This window comes from Schistocerca americana, chromosome 3 (assembly GCF_021461395.2).
Source record: "Schistocerca americana isolate TAMUIC-IGC-003095 chromosome 3, iqSchAmer2.1, whole genome shotgun sequence".
NCBI lineage: Eukaryota > Metazoa > Arthropoda > Insecta > Orthoptera > Acrididae > Schistocerca > Schistocerca americana.
The window spans coordinates 581731279-581749624 of NC_060121.1; positions in this window are offsets into that span (position 1 = coordinate 581731279).

Sequence of the window (18346 nt, forward strand, 5' to 3'; positions counted from 1 at the left end):
GAGGGCCAACTCTACCGATTAGTAGTGGTTCCGAAGTCAACAAGCCCGACAACGACCGGTACAACCGTGTGCTGACCACACGCCTACCTACACCTTATCCAGTGACGCCAACGGCAGAGGATGACACGGTGGCCCGTGTAGAGCCAACACGCGGAACGTTACTTTACTCAGTACCGGACTCATTATTACAATGCACATACACTGTCCTGTATCATTAATGTGAATACCTGCCAAAAGAACGAATAATCACCTTCTCCAGGGAGAGATGTTCAAGAAGAGAGTCAGTGAGGTTCTGGAAGGTACCGATAGGGATGAGGAACCATCCCGACGCCTGCGCAGTGATCAGCTGCCTCAGGTGATGATGTCTGCTTTGTAGGGTGCTAAACTGCACGGTCATCAGTCCCAATTTTTTCACAGCCCAATTTTTTTCACAGTCCAATCTAGTCACTGTCACGAATGATAAGGAGATGATTAAATGGTGAGGACAACACAAACACCCCGTCCCCAGGCGGAGAAAATCCCCAACGCGGCCTTGAATCGAACTCGGGGTCCTGTGATCCAGAGGCAGCAACGCTAGTCAGTAGACCACGAGCTATGCACCCAGTTGCGCTAGGTATCTCGGCTTAGGATCACTGGCGCGAACAGTCTGAACGAGGTGATCCCACAGTTCTTCATTAGATCATATCTGTTGATTTCCATGGCCGGGGTAGTACAGCACACTCATCTTGATGCTCTTCGAACCACGCACGTACACTGTGACCTGCATGACGCATTGCACTGACATTTTGGTTGATACCATCATGCTGAGGAAAAACAAACTGGATGTAGGGTGGGCCATGCTCCCCAAGGATAAAAAAAAATGGTTCAAATGGCTGTGAGCACTATGGGACTTAACATCTGTGGTCGTCAGTCCCCTAGAACTTAGAACAACTTAAACCTAACTAACCTAAGGACATCATACACAGACATGCCCGCGGCAGGATTCGAACCTGCGACCGTAGCGTCGCGTGGAACCAGACTGAAGCGCCTAGAACGGCTCGGCCACTCCGGTCGACTCCCCAAGGATAGATACATACTTATGTTGACCCACTGTACCCTCCGTAAACACGAGATCACACAGGGATTGCCACAAAAACATTTCCCAGACCATAGCTCTCCCTCCTGTCTGCAGGGTGTTCGCTTTCACACCGTACACGCCAACGTTTATCCGTCCGAAGTAGCGTAAAATGCGATTATCTGGAAAGGCCTCTTCTCTTCCCTAAGTGAACGTCCAGTTGTGGTACTGGCGTGGAAATTCCGGCCTTCGTGATCGATAAGCACCACTCAGTAAGAATGTATGAACCATGCACATGCTGCCGAGGCGCTCAACGGCCGTCATGAAGATACGGCCTTAACCTCTTGGTCATTTGGGCGGTCACCTCCTCAACCCTTCACTTTTATTTGGCGATACACTTCTTGTAGCCCTTGTTTACTCCCGTCATCTGCCAGGCGCGGTACACTTTAACAACGGCAGAACTCTAACAGTTCACAAACTTAGCTGTTTCGGAAAAGCTTGCGTATTTGGCCTGGAATCCAGTAATATCCAATGATCATGCCCGTTCTCATGTCAGACACAACGTTCCGTTTCCCCATTACGACAATATTGCACTTTTTCGGCGGCCCACGACATGTCTTATATACCTATCTCTTGACAGTGCTACCAACTTCCTTCTGTGAATGGTTACTGTTCGTTAACGTAGTATAGAGACGGTGATGACGATAAAGTGCTGGACCGTATATGTGTTTATCACGTGGAAGTATTTTTGTGCGTCAGTCACAATAAGAATTCTCGTTTGTTCTGAAATTACTGCCGCGAGGTGTAGCCGAGCTGTCTGAGGCGCCTTGTCACGGTCCGCGCGGCTTCCCCCCGTCGGAGGTTCGAGTCCTCCCTCCGGCAGTGTGTGTGTTGTCCTTAGCGTAAGCTAATTTAAGTCAGTTTAATTAGTGTGTAACCATAGTGACCGATGACCTCAGTAGTTTAGACCCATAAGACCTTACCACAAATCTCCATTTTCTGAAACTCAACGTGCTCTGCAAGACGTGAAGAAACTTCCTTGACAGGAAAAATCTCCGGATTAGTCTCCAACCGATCATGTGTGGGATCTGATTGAACGAGGAGTGATTTCTGTGGCTCGTTAACCAACAACTCTTATAGAACTACATGAGCAGATTGAGCAGGCATTGCATAACATATCCCAAGACAGTATTTACCAATCGACTGTATGCCAGAGTCAGAACTTGCATTTCCGCACATGGGTGGAACTGGAAACCTCTAAAGCGTTATACTATTTTTTTCCGGCACTGTAAGTCACTATATCTAGGCCACAATTTTCATCTTTCTCTTCTTTGGTTGGTCTTTTCTCCAGACAGTTCATAAAACACATGATATCAAATTAAGAATAGGATATAGAGGGAAAGATGCTTATCCTGTAATCAAATCGCCGGCCTGTGTGGCCGTGCGGTTCCAGGCGCTTCAGTCTGGAACAGCGTGACCGCTACGGTCGCAGGTTCGAATCCTGCCTCTGGCATGGATGTGTGTGATGTCCTTAGGTTAGTTAGGTTTAAGTAGTTCTAAATTCTAGGGGACTGATGACCAAAGATGTTAAGCCCCATAGTGCTCAAAACCTGTAATCAGATCATGGGCCACATCCTGCCGCTCTTAAAGCCTACATTATAATCGCAAGTCGAGATACATATTTTCTAGAAGCTCTCTACTCCCTTTGAATTAGGTTCTTTGCATTGTTCAGTGACATCTGCGGGCCCTCCAACGAATTGATATAGGCATGGCTTACGATAAATATTTCTGTGAACGCAGTTCCCACCCGTTGCCATCCAACTAAACTACTGCTGATAAGTGTCCCAAGACTTAGGAGCAACACTGAAGTATAGGGCAAGCAATTATTTGAGCTTTCTCTTTTGTAGCTGTGTGACGCGTCATGCAGCTTTTAGTGTTGGGGTTTGTTTCCATAATGGATCTGGCTCTTTACTTTGAATGTTTTGATACAGTCCATTGTCACATCTGCAATGCCCCCTATTATTCGACATTGCTTGCCGCCCTCTCTATAGCACCAAAATGATATTAGCCAAAAACTGCCCATGTTCGTTTTCTGTTGGTTGCTATAAGCAGGCCCGACTGCAGATACTTCCCTTTCACGGCTGTTGCCTCGTAACTCTTCGTTACAAACAGTTCTGTATACGTCACAGCGAATCTTGCATTCTTCATCTTCGTCCGGCGCTTGTGGTTACGGCGTAAGACAATGACTCTGCACTCCGTGTGAGATCATGTGAGACATCCATTTTTCTACAGCACTCCACCGTTCAGAACTTTTTCGATCTATAAATGGTGCCATCCATTGTGTTGAAATGATTGACCAGATGGCTGCCTTGTGGTGGCAGAGTATGTAACTTCGAACAGTGTGCTTGTGGACGACTTAGAACAGAGGATCAGAATGGTGCCAGCGTAAACTAATGTACTGCCGATAAGCTTGAGAGAAAAACATGCTGAATTCTGTGCTTACAAGAAGGCTTTATTTTTTATATGCTGTACTGGCTTTAAGGTACAGAAAGAACCAGTTGATGTAGTCCATCCTGTGTATGACTGCTGAATAAGAAAATGTATATTACTATGTATGTATATTTTATTTCACACCTCTTATTATGTTGCAAGTACTAAAGCTATTGCCCCGGTATTTTCACTGGAACACGCAACAACAGAAAATTATGTCATTTAACTACATTTTCCTAGAAGCCCATTGCGCGCCAGTGTCTGAAATGATCGGTATCATGTAGGGGCATAGTGTTCAGTATTTTCTATAAAAACCCTCTGAACGCCAGTAGTTGACGTAGTAGGTATCATGGCACAGTAGGTGAAGCATCAAGACTTTGTTGAAGAAGATGGCGCTGTGACTGTGTGCAAGAAGACCGGCAGAAGAAGAATGGTGCACTCCTCCCCGACAACGTACGTGCATTAATTTGAGGTCCATGAAACTGCTGCAAGACAAATGTTCTCATGTCGCTGCTAACACATTTGGATGGAGTACGCTTTGAGCATGTATGTGTATTTTGAAAAACACTGTTTCTGACCAAATACCAACTATTACCAGCGATACTGCAGGGTGTAGATAGTGTGACATATGCGACTTTCAGTGACAGCAGGACCGAAAAATGTAAATCCAAACAAAGTGTTCGTATTTGACGATGTTGCTGAGGAAAATCAAGATCAAATTCGGCGATATTTCTGTTTCGGTTGCCATATGGCTGTTGATGTATTTTATCTGAGTCAGGCATATTCCAGAACCCCAAAATAGCTGGTGAGGGATAATTCGAACCTAATTATAGCATTCAAACACAACAATCTGAATTTAAAACACAAATGTCTGGCTCGTGTAGGAACCGACACAATGCTCTGTGATTTTGTAAAGATATGTGCAGATTGCTGGAACCAGTCACAGTAAGGGTTTCTCGTTATTGATAAAACAAGAAATGATGATGGCAGATACTGACGGATCTTCCAGGTGTTCCAATATATATAACCATGCAAAGAGATGAGTACATCAGTATACGCATCACCACGGATAAATTCGCACGCATGCCGGAAGCTCACTTAGATCGTATAGGTGTACATGGACAAAACATTCGCTTGTAAGTGGACGCATAAATTGAAACTCTCGAACATGAAGTAGGAGGTGTACACAAGGAACTAGAGACGTATTGTCAAACCTTTCTGGTACTTAACAGTAAACTGAATGATCGTGTTAATGATATCGAGAAGAAAGTAAACGGCTTAACCGAATGGGGAATAGCTGCCATCGAGAACGAGACCTTGTACGAACGGGTTAATGCAATTGAAAAGAAAATAGTCAACTTAACTGAAGGGGAAATAGCTCTTACCGAGAAGAGTGGGTAGCAAAATAAGAAGAGCGGATATATAAAACCTCATGCTGCACAGAACTACGATAAGTGTACACCGACATGTCGACTAAGCATAAAGTCATCAAGGCACGGAAGGCCGTTCGCGAGAAGTTACGGTTGCTGAGGTCAGGGCATTTGAAGCGGGAGCAGACACTGCGAGAAACATTTAATGGTTCAAATGGCTCTGAGCAATATGGGACTTAACATCGATGCCTGAGGCAGGATTCGAACCTGCGACCGTAGCGGTCGCGCGGCTCCAGACTGAAGCGCCTAAAACCGCTCGGCCACACCGGCCGGCGAGAAACGTTTCAACCAGTTACTGAATTTTTCGATGAACTCCCAGCGAAATTCCTCAACGACAATGACGCTGTTACCGATTTCATTAACCATCACATCGACACTAGGATAGACAAAACATTCGATGTCAGTGGTGACAAACCATACATGTTGGGCAGGAAGCCGGTAACTTTAAATAAAAAACAATACAAATCACCGATAAACAGTTTCAACGAACACCCGGTCTACACAAAAATACAAATCCATTATAAAACCTATTTTGGATAGTGAAAAAAGTAGCAGTGCTAATGGTATTGACATTTACCATGAAAGAGTGAGGAATCGACTCCCACAGTATATACAGGGTGCTCCATTGATCGTGACAGGGCGAAATATCTCACGAAATAAGCGTCAAACGAAAAAACAACAAAGAACGAAACTTGTGTAGCTTGAAAGGGGGAAACCAGCTGGCGGTATGGTTGGCCGCTGGATGGCGCTGCCATGGGTCAAACGGATATCAAATGCATTTTTAAAATAGGAACCCCCATTTTTATTACATGTTCATGTAGTACGTAAAGAAATATGAACGTTTTAGTTGGACCACTTTTTTCGCTTTGTGATAGATGGCGCTGTAATAGTCACAAACATATGGCTCACAATTTTAGGCGAACTCTTGGTAACAGGTAAGTTTTTTAAAATAAATACAGAACGTAGGTACGCTTGAACGTTTTATTTCGGTTTTTCCAAAGCGATACATGTACCTTTGTGAACTTATCACTTCTGAGAAGGCATGCTGTTGCAGCGTGATTACCTGTAAATACGACATTAATGCAATAAATGCTCAAAATGATGTTCGTCAACCTCAATGCATTTGGCAGAACCTGTAACGACATTCCTCTCAACAGCGAGTAGTTCGCCTTCCGTAATGTTCGCACATGCGTTGAAAATGCGCTGACGCATGTTGTCAGGCGTTGTCGGTGGATCACGATAGCGAATATCCTTCAACTTTCCCCACAGAAGGAAATCCGGGGACGTCAGATACGGTGAAAGTGTGGGCCATGGTATGGTGCTTCGACGACCAATCCAGCTGTCATGAAATATGCTATTCAATACCACTTCACCCGCACGCGAGCTATGTGCCGGACATCCATCATGCTGGAAGTACATCGCCATTCTGTCATGCAGTGAAACATCTTTTAGTAACATCGGTAGAACACGACGCAGGAAATCAGCATACATTGCACCATTTAGATTGCCATCGGTAAAATGGGGGCCAATTATCCTCCCTCACATATTGCCACACCATACATTAACCCGCCAAGGTCGCTGATGATCCACTTGTCGCAGCCATCGTGGATTATCCGTTGCCCAGTAGTGCATAGGATGCCGGTTTACGTTACCGCTGTTGGTGAATGACGCTTCGTCACTAAATAGAACGCATCAAGAAAATCTGTCATCGTCCCGTAATTTCTCCTGTGCCTAGTGGCAGAACAGTACACAACGTTCAAAGTCGTCGCCATGCAATTCCTAGTGCGTAGAAATATGGTACGGGTGCAATCGATGTTGATGTAGCACTCTCAACACCGGAGTTATTGAGATTCCCGATTCTCGCGCAATTTGTCTGCTACTGATGTGCGGATTAGCCGCGACAGCAGCTAAAACACCTACTTGGGCATCAGAATTTGTTGCAGATCGTGGTTGACGTTTCACATGTGGCTGAACACTTCCTGTTTCCTTAAATAACGAAACTACCCGGACACTTGGACGATGTCGTCCAGGATACCGAGCAGCGCACATTGCACGCGCCCGTTGGGCATTTTGATCACAATAGCAATTGGTAAACGGTCCATTTTAACACGGGTAATGTATCACGAAGCAAATACGGTACGAACCGGCGGAATGTTACGTGATACCACGTACTTATAAGTTTGTGACTATTATAGCGCTATCTATCACAAAGCGAAAAAAGTGGTCCAACTAAAACATTCATATTTCTTTACGTACTACACGAATATGTAATAAAAATGGGGGTTCCTGTTTTAAAAACGCAGTTGATATCCATTTGACGTATGGCAGCGCCATCTAGCGGGCCAACCATAGCGCCATCTGTTTTCCCCCTTCAAGCCAGACGAGTTTCGTTCTTTGTAGTTTTTTCGTTTGATGCTTATTTCGTGAGATATTTGGCCCGGTCACTATCAGTGGACCACCCTGTATAATACGACGGTCCCAATGAGCTAATAGACGGACTATGACTGCTCATCGCATCAGTTGCCGCTGGTAATGCGGCTCATTCGAATGAAATTGTTTCATTAATTTCTGAGCTTACAGAGAGAAGCATCATGGAATAAGTACTGAGACTGTAGTTCCAGAACTGCAAAAACCAGCACGCAAAATATGCCCTCGAAGGTATGTTACGATTAACTGTTTGCACGACCTGTGGCAGGCAGATCATGTCGACATGAGGGAATATTCACGCGTGAATAACCGATTCGAATATATTTTGATGGTCATTGTTACTTATTCTAAATATGCCTGGACATAATCTGTGAAAGCATAAGCTGGGATGGAAGTCGCGCATGTGTTTGATGGAATGCTGCAGACGGGGACGAATCGAATCCCAGCCAACTTTCAAACAGATCAAGGCCTTGAGTTTAACAATAGATATTTCGAGACTGTGATGGAGCGATATGCAAATACGTCAGTACTCGACGTTCAAAGTCAGCTGAAGGCGGGTGTCGGGGAACGTCTGAACAGAATAGTGAAAACCCAAATGTGGATGCAATCCAGTCTCGTGGCTCACAGAAATGGTGCGATATCTACCCGCAAATAATTGCACAGTATAATCGAACCAATCTTCGCACAATAAAAGTGATACAATCGAAGTTCATTATAGCAGACTTGTAGATACAGCATACAATCGTATTAAAATGTTAGATCAGCGCAGACAGCTATTCACCGTAAGTGATTCGGTACGTATTCAAAATACACGACAACGTTTGAGAAGTCATACATGCCAAACTTGTCAGCCGAGATATTCACAGTTTCCAAAGTGCAGAGCAGTAATTCTAGAACCTACCTCTTAAAGGACAGCAGTGGTACTGAAACTGCAGGATGCTTCTACACACAACAGTTACAGAAGAGCTCGGAACCAGAAGTGAATCTCATAGAGAGGGTCGTACGGCGCCGAGGGAGTAGGGCGTTACTTAAATGGCTTCGTTTTTCCACATTACAAAAAGCTGGATCGACGCTGTTTATTATATAACAGGGAGCGCAGACCACAAGCACATCGGTAGCATATCGTGCGTGATAGGACACGCATTAGAGGAGGAGGCGGTATTCTCGACAAACTACCAGTCGAATTACACATTCCTGGTTACAACTACTATGGACCTGGAAGAAAACTTCAAAAACGGTTGGCACGCTATGATAAGGGAACAAATCAACTGGACGAAGTGTGTATGGAACACGGCATCACTTATGCAGCAAATAAAGATCGTCACACCACCGACCGAATTTTAGCTGGTAAGGCTAAGGCAATACGTGCGGAAACGGATATTGGTATAGGCCAACGCACTGCAGAGTTGAACAAACCATGCATGGTAACGGTAAGTTGGGCTTGGGTGTGAAGAAGTTACGCTAAGCTATAAGCGCTGTACGTAGGGCGGTAAGGAAGAAGATGAAAACCAAAGGGTTCGTGACAAACTGTATCCTGACAGCGTTGAATGCAGCTAAAAGCGGCCTGAAGTAGAAAGGAGTGAGGAAAAAAGATCGATTAAACAACCCAAGGCTCAACCAGTATATAAGACGTCGTGTAAAATTATTCCCTTCCTCATTCCTGCCTTAGCCGGTCTCTCAGCGGTGGGTTCACTGGCTGGGGGTGCTGCGGCTATTGGCAGGATTGCCAGGACAGTCCAGAATGCAAAAAGCTCTCAGGAGCAACTGCAGGAGGCACGAAGACATAACCGCACGATGGAAGCAGCAGCCCTCGGAAAAGGGCTATACTTGAAACAGTACAAGAAAGAACTAGGTCTCTTCCTAAACAAACAAAAAAATCCCCCCTAGCAGTCCTACCAGACAGGGCGCTTACAAATACAGGTCTGCTTGAGTTTGTTACGAAGAAATTCAACATTCCATGATTCGGAGGTGTGTTTATGCGGATTACGTTACCTAAGAGTATGTGGAAATCTGGAGAATGTGGAACTGTGAATCTGAATGTAGCAGGAGGACCTGGAACTCACTAGATAGCATATGTTAAAAAATGAAATACTAATAACGTCTACTATTTCGACTCATTAGGCGACCTGCAGCCCCCAAGAGAAATGCAACGATACCTCACAGACGGAAGACATGTTTTCAGCAATTTTCGACACTACCAAGACTTTAATACAGCCCGGTGTGGTCATCTACGCATCATGTCCCTCCTGACGTTTAGAATGATGTGTAAGGACGGGTATTAAGTCACCAGTCCACGTTAAGATGCAATGTCGTACACTCTGATATTAGAAGATCGATCATCTGTACCACGAGCGAATTACTTCCCATTAGTTGATTTAAGTCTTGGAGATGGGGTAATCGCGCCGATTGGACTGGAGATATACAGCACCATCCCAAATATCACAGAGGCTAACAATAAACGGCATCTGGAAATTAATGGTGAAAGTGAGATTGTGGAAATTGAACTTGGTTCATAGGATATTGACGAATCAATCGAAGTTTTAAAACAGTCTGGAAAAGGGATTGAGCTCCGCGCGAACATCAGTACACTTAAAGCTGAAATAGAGACGGTGAATGCAACGATTGACTTTAAGCGGAAAGGTTCATTAGGCCCACTAGTTGGTTTCACAAAGGGACAGGTTTGAAAACGGATCCCAATAAATTTTACAAATCTGATCAGACACTGGACATTCTCCCTGTCGGTACAATCCGTGTTGAGTGTAATATTGCAACGAAATCATATCTGAACGATAGATTGTTTCATTCAATTTCCGGATTCTTCCCATCAGCTGGAACCAGGTATAAGATTATTGAGACTCCTACCGACGCTAGATACCTTCCTGTTACAGTTCAGACATTGGACAATCTGGAGCTGCGTATCGTGGATCAGAATAACCAACTTGTTGACTTCCGTGAAGAAGTAATTATTGTATGACTACATCTATGACAAGAAAGGGCTTAAGGCATAAAATCAGTGCATAAAGCGCACTTCGCAGCAGAAATCAATAGGCTTGAAACTTTTCAATGACGTCGTCGCTCAGTATATTTCACCCAGTAGAATATGATGAGAGAATCATGCACGAGGAACAGTTCTCGCATTAACCTTATGGTTCAACCACATTTAACAAGAACGATGAAATTAGGATCATCATCCAGCACCAAGATGCTTTAACTCTTCCATGCAAGAGTTTCACATATTTGGATGGATCCTTTAAGAAAAAGGATAGTAGACATACAGTGGGAACAATGCTTATACGTAATGCTTCGGCGTTCGTGTTCCAAAAAATTTGTTATGAACTTGCTGTGGTAGACATTGATCGTACACATAATGCTGGCACATCATCAACACTTAAAACATATGTCTCATCATCACCCTCGGATTTCAATGGCTTAGAAAATGCAGGACGGTTCATAGACGAGCCTGTGGGCAGAAATGCCGAAGACTATCGCCGATTTACTACATGCATACCTCTAAAATTGCTTATGGATTACTTCGAGGACATGCAGCGAATTATTATGAATGCTGAACAGGAGCTTATTCTGGTATGGAATGTGACAGACAGCAACTCGTACATTCAAGGAGATCAAAAGGAGAATCAGATGATCATCAACATAGTTATTTGGAAAATGCCGCTCATCACTGTGGCAGACGAGGAGCGTTTGAAGCTTTTGGAAGTTCTGAATACTGATACATATCTGCCATTAACTTTCCGCTCATGGGAAGTTTTTGAGTGCCCAATGCTACCGACAGCAAGCAGAGATGCATGGGCTATTGAAACCTCACTGCAGCTGGAAACACAAACATTCATCATATTGCATTCCAGAATAATAGAAGGGGAAATTTAGCAACTGATTCCACCGTATTTGACAACTGTAATTTAAGAGTGCCATAGTCTACTTGAATTCCCAAACCTATCCCTATGACAGTTTACTGCTAGAGTGGGATCAGAATGTATACAGTCTAGCATTTGACAAGTATGCAAGGTTCTATGCTTCTTAGTATGAGTATGAAGGTGTTGAAGAGGAAGGATGCCTACTCCACATAAATTCAAGGAGCTGGTACCAATCATCGTGATGCACTGCTCTAAGCAGAACGAAACAGTTAAATCGGGACCAATAAATGTATGAATCGAATTTGAATCTTCATTAATTTTCACAAAACACACTGCAGTGTATGCTCTGGTTCTACATGACTGTGTGATTAACTATTTCCCACTTACTGGTGTTGTGCAGCGTGCTGTATAAATGACCAAGTGCTTTGGCATGTGCAGAGATCTTATGCTGCGCACCACTCTACTTATGACAAGGGAAGTGGTAGTGCTTGGAGTTTGTAATGTCTAAGGCTTTGATGAAAGAAATGACAGTAGCTCAATAAATCAGTTCATAACCTTATATTCCTATTAACCATCAAAAACAGTGCTGAACCACATTAAATTTTTGACAGCCAGTACTAAAACGTTTGACAGCAAGCATATGCAGTGTCCCTCCTTTACCCATTACGGTAACAATGTTGCACTCAATTGTTGACAGATTGACGGTTGTGACCCTTTCTCACAGAGCCTACACTTTATGGGACGAGATCTTTCTAGAGGGAGTGTCCCAAAATGTCAGCATAAGTCCCACTGGTGACGGCATCTTCAGATAGTGCTGTAGAGAGCGTTGCCGGTCATCGAGATGTGTTGCGCCACCGTACTGTAGTGTCAGCTGCCACGCAAGGTTGTACAACTCATGTCGTGCCGCTGTCCCAGGCAACCTTCCACCTGTTTTTGGGTTATTAGGAACACGCTGCAGTTTCTATTTTCAGCACTATTGCGCTCGTTACGGAAGGTTCCCATTGGGCACATTCCAGCCTGTTATTTATCTTAATTTTTAATACCTTTCTGTGGTTTAGAAAATCATACAAAGTTAATGTAAGTAAACTGTGGTTAACATGAATTATTTAACTCATTTTTATCTTTAATTTAATATTATAATGACTCATAACTTAATACAAAAAGGTGCTTTTGGGATCTGCTTTTCTATCTCTGTACCACAAACATGAGTATTGTCGTTATGGTGGACTCTCACACTTCCATGCCTTGGTTTGAGAACCAAGAGACAGTAATGCGTCCCTCTTCGGGTCCTACTCGCTTATTACGGAACATTAGTTAATTTAAGGAAAAAAATATTGTAGAGATCTACCGTAGCCGCTACAGGCAGATAACATTGTCTGAAGATTCTTCAATTTAATCTCTGTAACCATTCTTTTCTACTGTTCGTTTTGTATATTCGTTATACATGTAATAACTCCGTATGGATACTTCAAGCTACTTATAGAATGTAACTGCTTCCAGCGCTTTTTCGCCATTCGTATATTTGCAGAATGACTGATCTTTCCACCTAACTTTTGGCACTTCGTTACATTAATTTATGTTCATAGTCAATTGCAAATCTCCGCGCCAAGCGTCGATCATCTTCAGGTATTTTCGGATTTCTCTACAGAGTTGCGACTTTTCTACATGAACGAGGATCGTCTGCTTACAGCCTCATGTACCTCCCGACATTATCCGCGAGGCAATTTATATGTATATTGTGCAGGAGCGTGAGTGAAACGCTTCCTCGCACTTTCCACGTGTATAATGGAATTTTCAATGAAACTAGGTCGCTAAAATTGGTGTGATCCGTGTAGACCTTGGAACAATTGACAACTGTACCTCTTGTCCATTGACCGAAGGTCATTGTTAAATCGGTGAAACAGCTATCTTTCAGGAATTATATCACTGTTGGGACACGAATGATCTTCCAAGTGATGAGTCATTCAGCCTACTGCTAGACCAGATTTAAAACCGATAAGTCTACAAAAACCAAACGAAATTTTCACATTAGTTTTTGTGAAGGCTCTAAATTCCGCTGTAATTAATCCTGTTTCAGCAAAATATTTGTATGTAGAAACACCTACAGCGCTTAGCACGTGCTGCTGGAGGGCAAGAAGGGAACCTAACTGAAATATGTGTAAATGCGGTGCCGTGTGGTGGCGACGTTTGAGAACAGTGTGATTATACTGATATGTCGATGTTTTGCATTTTGTTAAGGAACTAAACAATAGCTTAATATCTTAGAAAAATTACATAACGGATTCAAATCTTCAGCTCTAACTTGACTGCAGAGTGTACTTTGCACACATGTGGTAAGATAAATGCGGTTCTGCGTTTAGTGTTTCAGCCTCAGCGTAATGTATTCGCCTAATGTTACAGGAACTGCATACACCATACACAGAGAATGCTTTACAAAGTGGCAGGATAAGTTGCGTTCATATTTAGCTGTAATATTCAGTTTCGGAAGACGTTGACTATATTCACATCTAAAACTAAAGTACAGAAGTGTAGACCATTTTTATTACACAATTAAAAACCACATTCCTCTGTCATCTCTTGTGCCCCAGTGCCGCCTTCCCACAGAAAAGGCTACTGAAGCCTACGATTTACTAACTGTGGGGGACATGGAACATTTATTTCCTGTTCCAGTCCATACTTCTGGAAATGCGACATCCAGGTAGTGTCGTATGTATGTATGTAAATGAGTTGGAGCACTGTCATTCAGCACCTAAGCCATCTGACGAACCAATAGTGGTACGTACACCTTTCCCACATTTTTTCCTTCTGTCTCTTTGTGTTAACTAACAATGCAAATAAAGTTTGTAAAACTATCCTAAAACCGTAATTCTGATCTCTAGTTTGGTAGTACGTGGACAGACCATAACTTAGTTATGTATTCAAACAAACAAAAAATGGAAAAAAGTTTGGCTAAGTTACCTAGCAAACCGGACAAATTTGCGAACTGTGTTAAAAGCGGCAGAAATCGCCAAAAACAAAATTACAGAACGAAAAATTTTAAAGCAATGAAGACAAATTACACGTTAGTATTAAAAACTTTAAGGCACATATAGTTGCAGCGAAAGATAAACAGAACTGTATTAATAAAAATTCAAACATTCTAACTTAAATGTGAAAGGAAAAATTCCATATTTTCATCAGTAAAGGAAGTTTTGCCATCGTTTGACAGTAAGGATGATTAATTGTGGGCATAATGTGTTTTACATTCAGAGAAGCTTCATCTGGCACGCCTGGCAAGCAAAATAATATCCCCCTGTCTGTTGCACGAAGACACAGCACTTCGAACTCCCTGTTTCCACAGAATTCAATCAGTTTATCAAGACAATATTTCAAGCTTATTTCTGTCAGGAATTTTACCACGAATAACTTTCAAATACTTAGCAATATAAGATCCTGGGCCACTGTGGCGTTTAATTCATTATTTTCACGAATGGTTGGTAATTTTCATACCTGTGTGCTCCCAATATGGTTTTAATGACCTTTGTAGTATTGACCACATGTACAGGGACCTAAAAATGCTCGACTATACAAAAAGTGTGCAAGAGGTCAGACAAATGAAAAATCCTACTTTGGAAAAGTTGACCCATTTTTATCAAGCAATCCTAGTGCAACAGTGCCAAGTTATATTATTTTACAAAATACAGCTCTAATTCTATTTCTAAAGTGATTCTCAAATGTAATAATATACTGCTCTGAACAAAAGAAATACACACCAAAAAAAGGTTTGCATCTCCCCAGTTCCCAGACCTTCTGAAGTTACATGTTGACTGTAGGTACTGTATTACAGACACATTCCCTTTTCCAGTTCAGAGATATCCTAAACTCGCCCAAGAACGTAAACAACCGTGCCTGAACACCGCCTATTAGACGGGGCACGCCCGACACCCGACCAGTTCCAGTCATTCCACCAGGAAGAAGGTACACGGCTCCTGTTGTCTGTAGTTCAACCATACCTAAACGGTCAATATCGAGGTTCGATCGCGTCCGCATTGTTACTTTGTGTCAGAAAGGCCTCTCAACAAATGATGTTGTTCGGACATAGAGGAGATACATAGAGACAGGAACTGTAGATGACATGCCCTGCTAGGGCCACACAAGTCTTACTACTGCAGTGGATTACCGCTACCTATGTATTATGGCTCGGAGGAACACTGACAGCAACGACACCATGTTGTTAATGGTTTTCGTGCAGCCACAGGACGTCATGTTACGACTCAAACTGTCCGCAATAGACTGTATGATGCACAGCTTCACTCCGTGGCGAGGTCCATCTTGGCAACCATGACACCATGCAGCGCGGCATAGAAGGGAACAACAACATGCTGAATGGACCGCTCATCATTGGTATCACGTTCTCTTCACCGATGAGTGTCGCATATGCTTTCAACCAAACAATCCTCCAAGACGTGTTTGGAGGGAACCAGCAGTAAATGGGTCAAGTGAGCGCATTTACAGATAATTTAATATGTTTTTTATTTTCTTATAAACTACTAGGATGAGCACACTTGGCACCTACTCACTAACATTTTTTTTTAATAAACGGATGATACCAACACACTATCAACAATAAAAATTTTCAAAGATATATAAAATTCTGCAGCCCTGAAAAGCTACACAACAACTCCAGATCATGAAATTCGTTATCATTATTTTTAGTTCTCTTTATTCCTCTATATTTTAATTTAATGTCACCATGTTTAAAGAATTAGAGGTCCCAGTTATTTTTGATTTTATTGAACCTTTCTGGCAAAATAATTTTATAATTAGTATCGACCTCCAGAGAAATTTCCTCCCCATACCTAGTTTTTAAACGTTCGCAATCAGTAATGTAATACCTCTAATCCGCCTCAAGCTCACTAATCTTTCTAAAAAGATTAGAATTGCCATTATTGAGCTTCTTCAGTAGAGCGTCCGTTTATAGAGAACAAAATTTTAATACTCTTTTCAATTTTTAGTCTCTACATATATGACTAGTGTGTGAATGAATTTAAATTTTACATATTCGTTGAGAGAAAAAATAATCCAAGAGAGAAACAAGTTAAATGTAATACTTGCAAAGAATATTTTAAACCATCATTAATTTTTGGACCCAGGAGAAGTTAGGTGGATACTGAACGTGTTAGTGAATTAAAGAGAATTTCTGGAGAAAAATATGAAAAGTACAGTGGTAGCTATGAAGAAAGTGATATAGAAATATGGGAGGAAATAGAAAGCTCAGATTCTCTCTTTTCTATTACTTAAAAGCAAATAGTGCATTCTAATTTGCCCATTAATAATTTACCTACAAAATTACCAAATTACATTAAAGGCTATTCGTTATTTTTAAAAGTTTTTCATTCTATTGCCAAAAAGTTAGACAGTGAAGAATACTACAAAATGCAACTAACTAATTTATTCAATTTGTATGTGGCATTCGGTATGAATTTTTTCTTTACATTAGAAGATGTAGATAAATTATTTAATTTTCAACATTCATGAGGCACTCTATCATAATTTTCTAGAATCACTCTTTTATCATACTGAAATGAAAAGTCCTTTTTATCCTGTTTGTTGAGCAGATTTTTAGTATCAACATCTCTGGTTATCTGATTGCACTCTAGCTGTATCTTTTCTTTCACTTCACTTTCTGTTAGCTTTAACATAGATTCACCATTCAATTTTTGAATATTCTTGTAGTTTAGGGTGAATCACTTTACCTTCATCTCTGTCTTTCTATCGTTTTCCTGATAGTAATATCTTTTTGGACCTGTTAAAGCCCAATCTGTAATCCAATTATTTCTAATTCATCTGTCCATTCACCCAACATACAGCCTGTTTTCACAGTATTTTTAGCAAAATCAACATATATGATAGAATCTTTATCAATATATATAATACATTCACTTAGTTTATCTGACATATCATATAATCTGAGACTTGCATAGTTTTCCACGTAATAATCCTTGAAACTGAACCTCATCTGAACCATCTGCTCTATAATAAAATCGATATCTCAACTATCTAATTGGTCATCCAGCAGCATCTCATTCAAGTGCTGTAAATTGGTTACATATTCTGCTTGACTCATATTTTGCCTTTCCACATATTTGCCTTATAATGAATTAACACATATCTTAGAAACAGCTCGTTTTCTTGGATTTTCCTTTATTCCAACATGATCCAAGTCAATATTCATCTTCTCTTTAACGGATTTGATATACTCTTCATCGCTTTCAAAATTATGTGTACTGGTCTCTAATTTATCTTCTAATTTTACCTTTTCACATAAGTTTTAAACAGCTTATTGCTTTTATTTTTTAAATCCAAAACTCCATAAAGTTCTAAAAACTTATATCCCTTTTCTACAGCAGTCTTCATTTCGTCAGTCGTCCAAGTTCCAATAAACACCTTTCGTCCTCACTCTGATTGCACTTACCTATTTTTTCTTGAGCACATATGACACACAAAGGAAACGACAGTTTTTCATTTCTATCGATTTACATATGTACAGGCAAAACAGGGGGATACAATGCTCTAAGAGCCAATACCTTACACTTTATTAAGCAATACCAATTTTTAGAATAATAACTAGGTCTATTTATTTTTCTCAGATGTTTTTCAGAATAAAAGTCATCAAACTGCACAGTGGGAAACAGACTACATACGTCAATGTACATTATTTTTGAGCTAACACCATCTGCTTTAGCTCTTAATTTTGTTGCATTTGTTTGACCACCAAAAAAAGCATCTCCTGGATTCAACAGTTAAAAAATTTCAAGCAACTGCTTTAATTTCTTAAGCATTTTATAGTCTGCTGAGTTCTGCCAATTACATTCCCACATCTCTACCTGATTGTATCCAGCATTTCGTATTTCTGGGGTTCTTCTCAAGGCATGTGAAATGTTGGTACTGTTTAACCAAGCTATGGTGTGTTTACTATAATTATCTCTCTGTTCTTTATATAACACAGTGATTGTAATGTCCGGTAAGTATTAAATCTTTAAATGGCCATGCAAATGCCAGCGATGGCTACATAACAGAATGGAGCAATATTT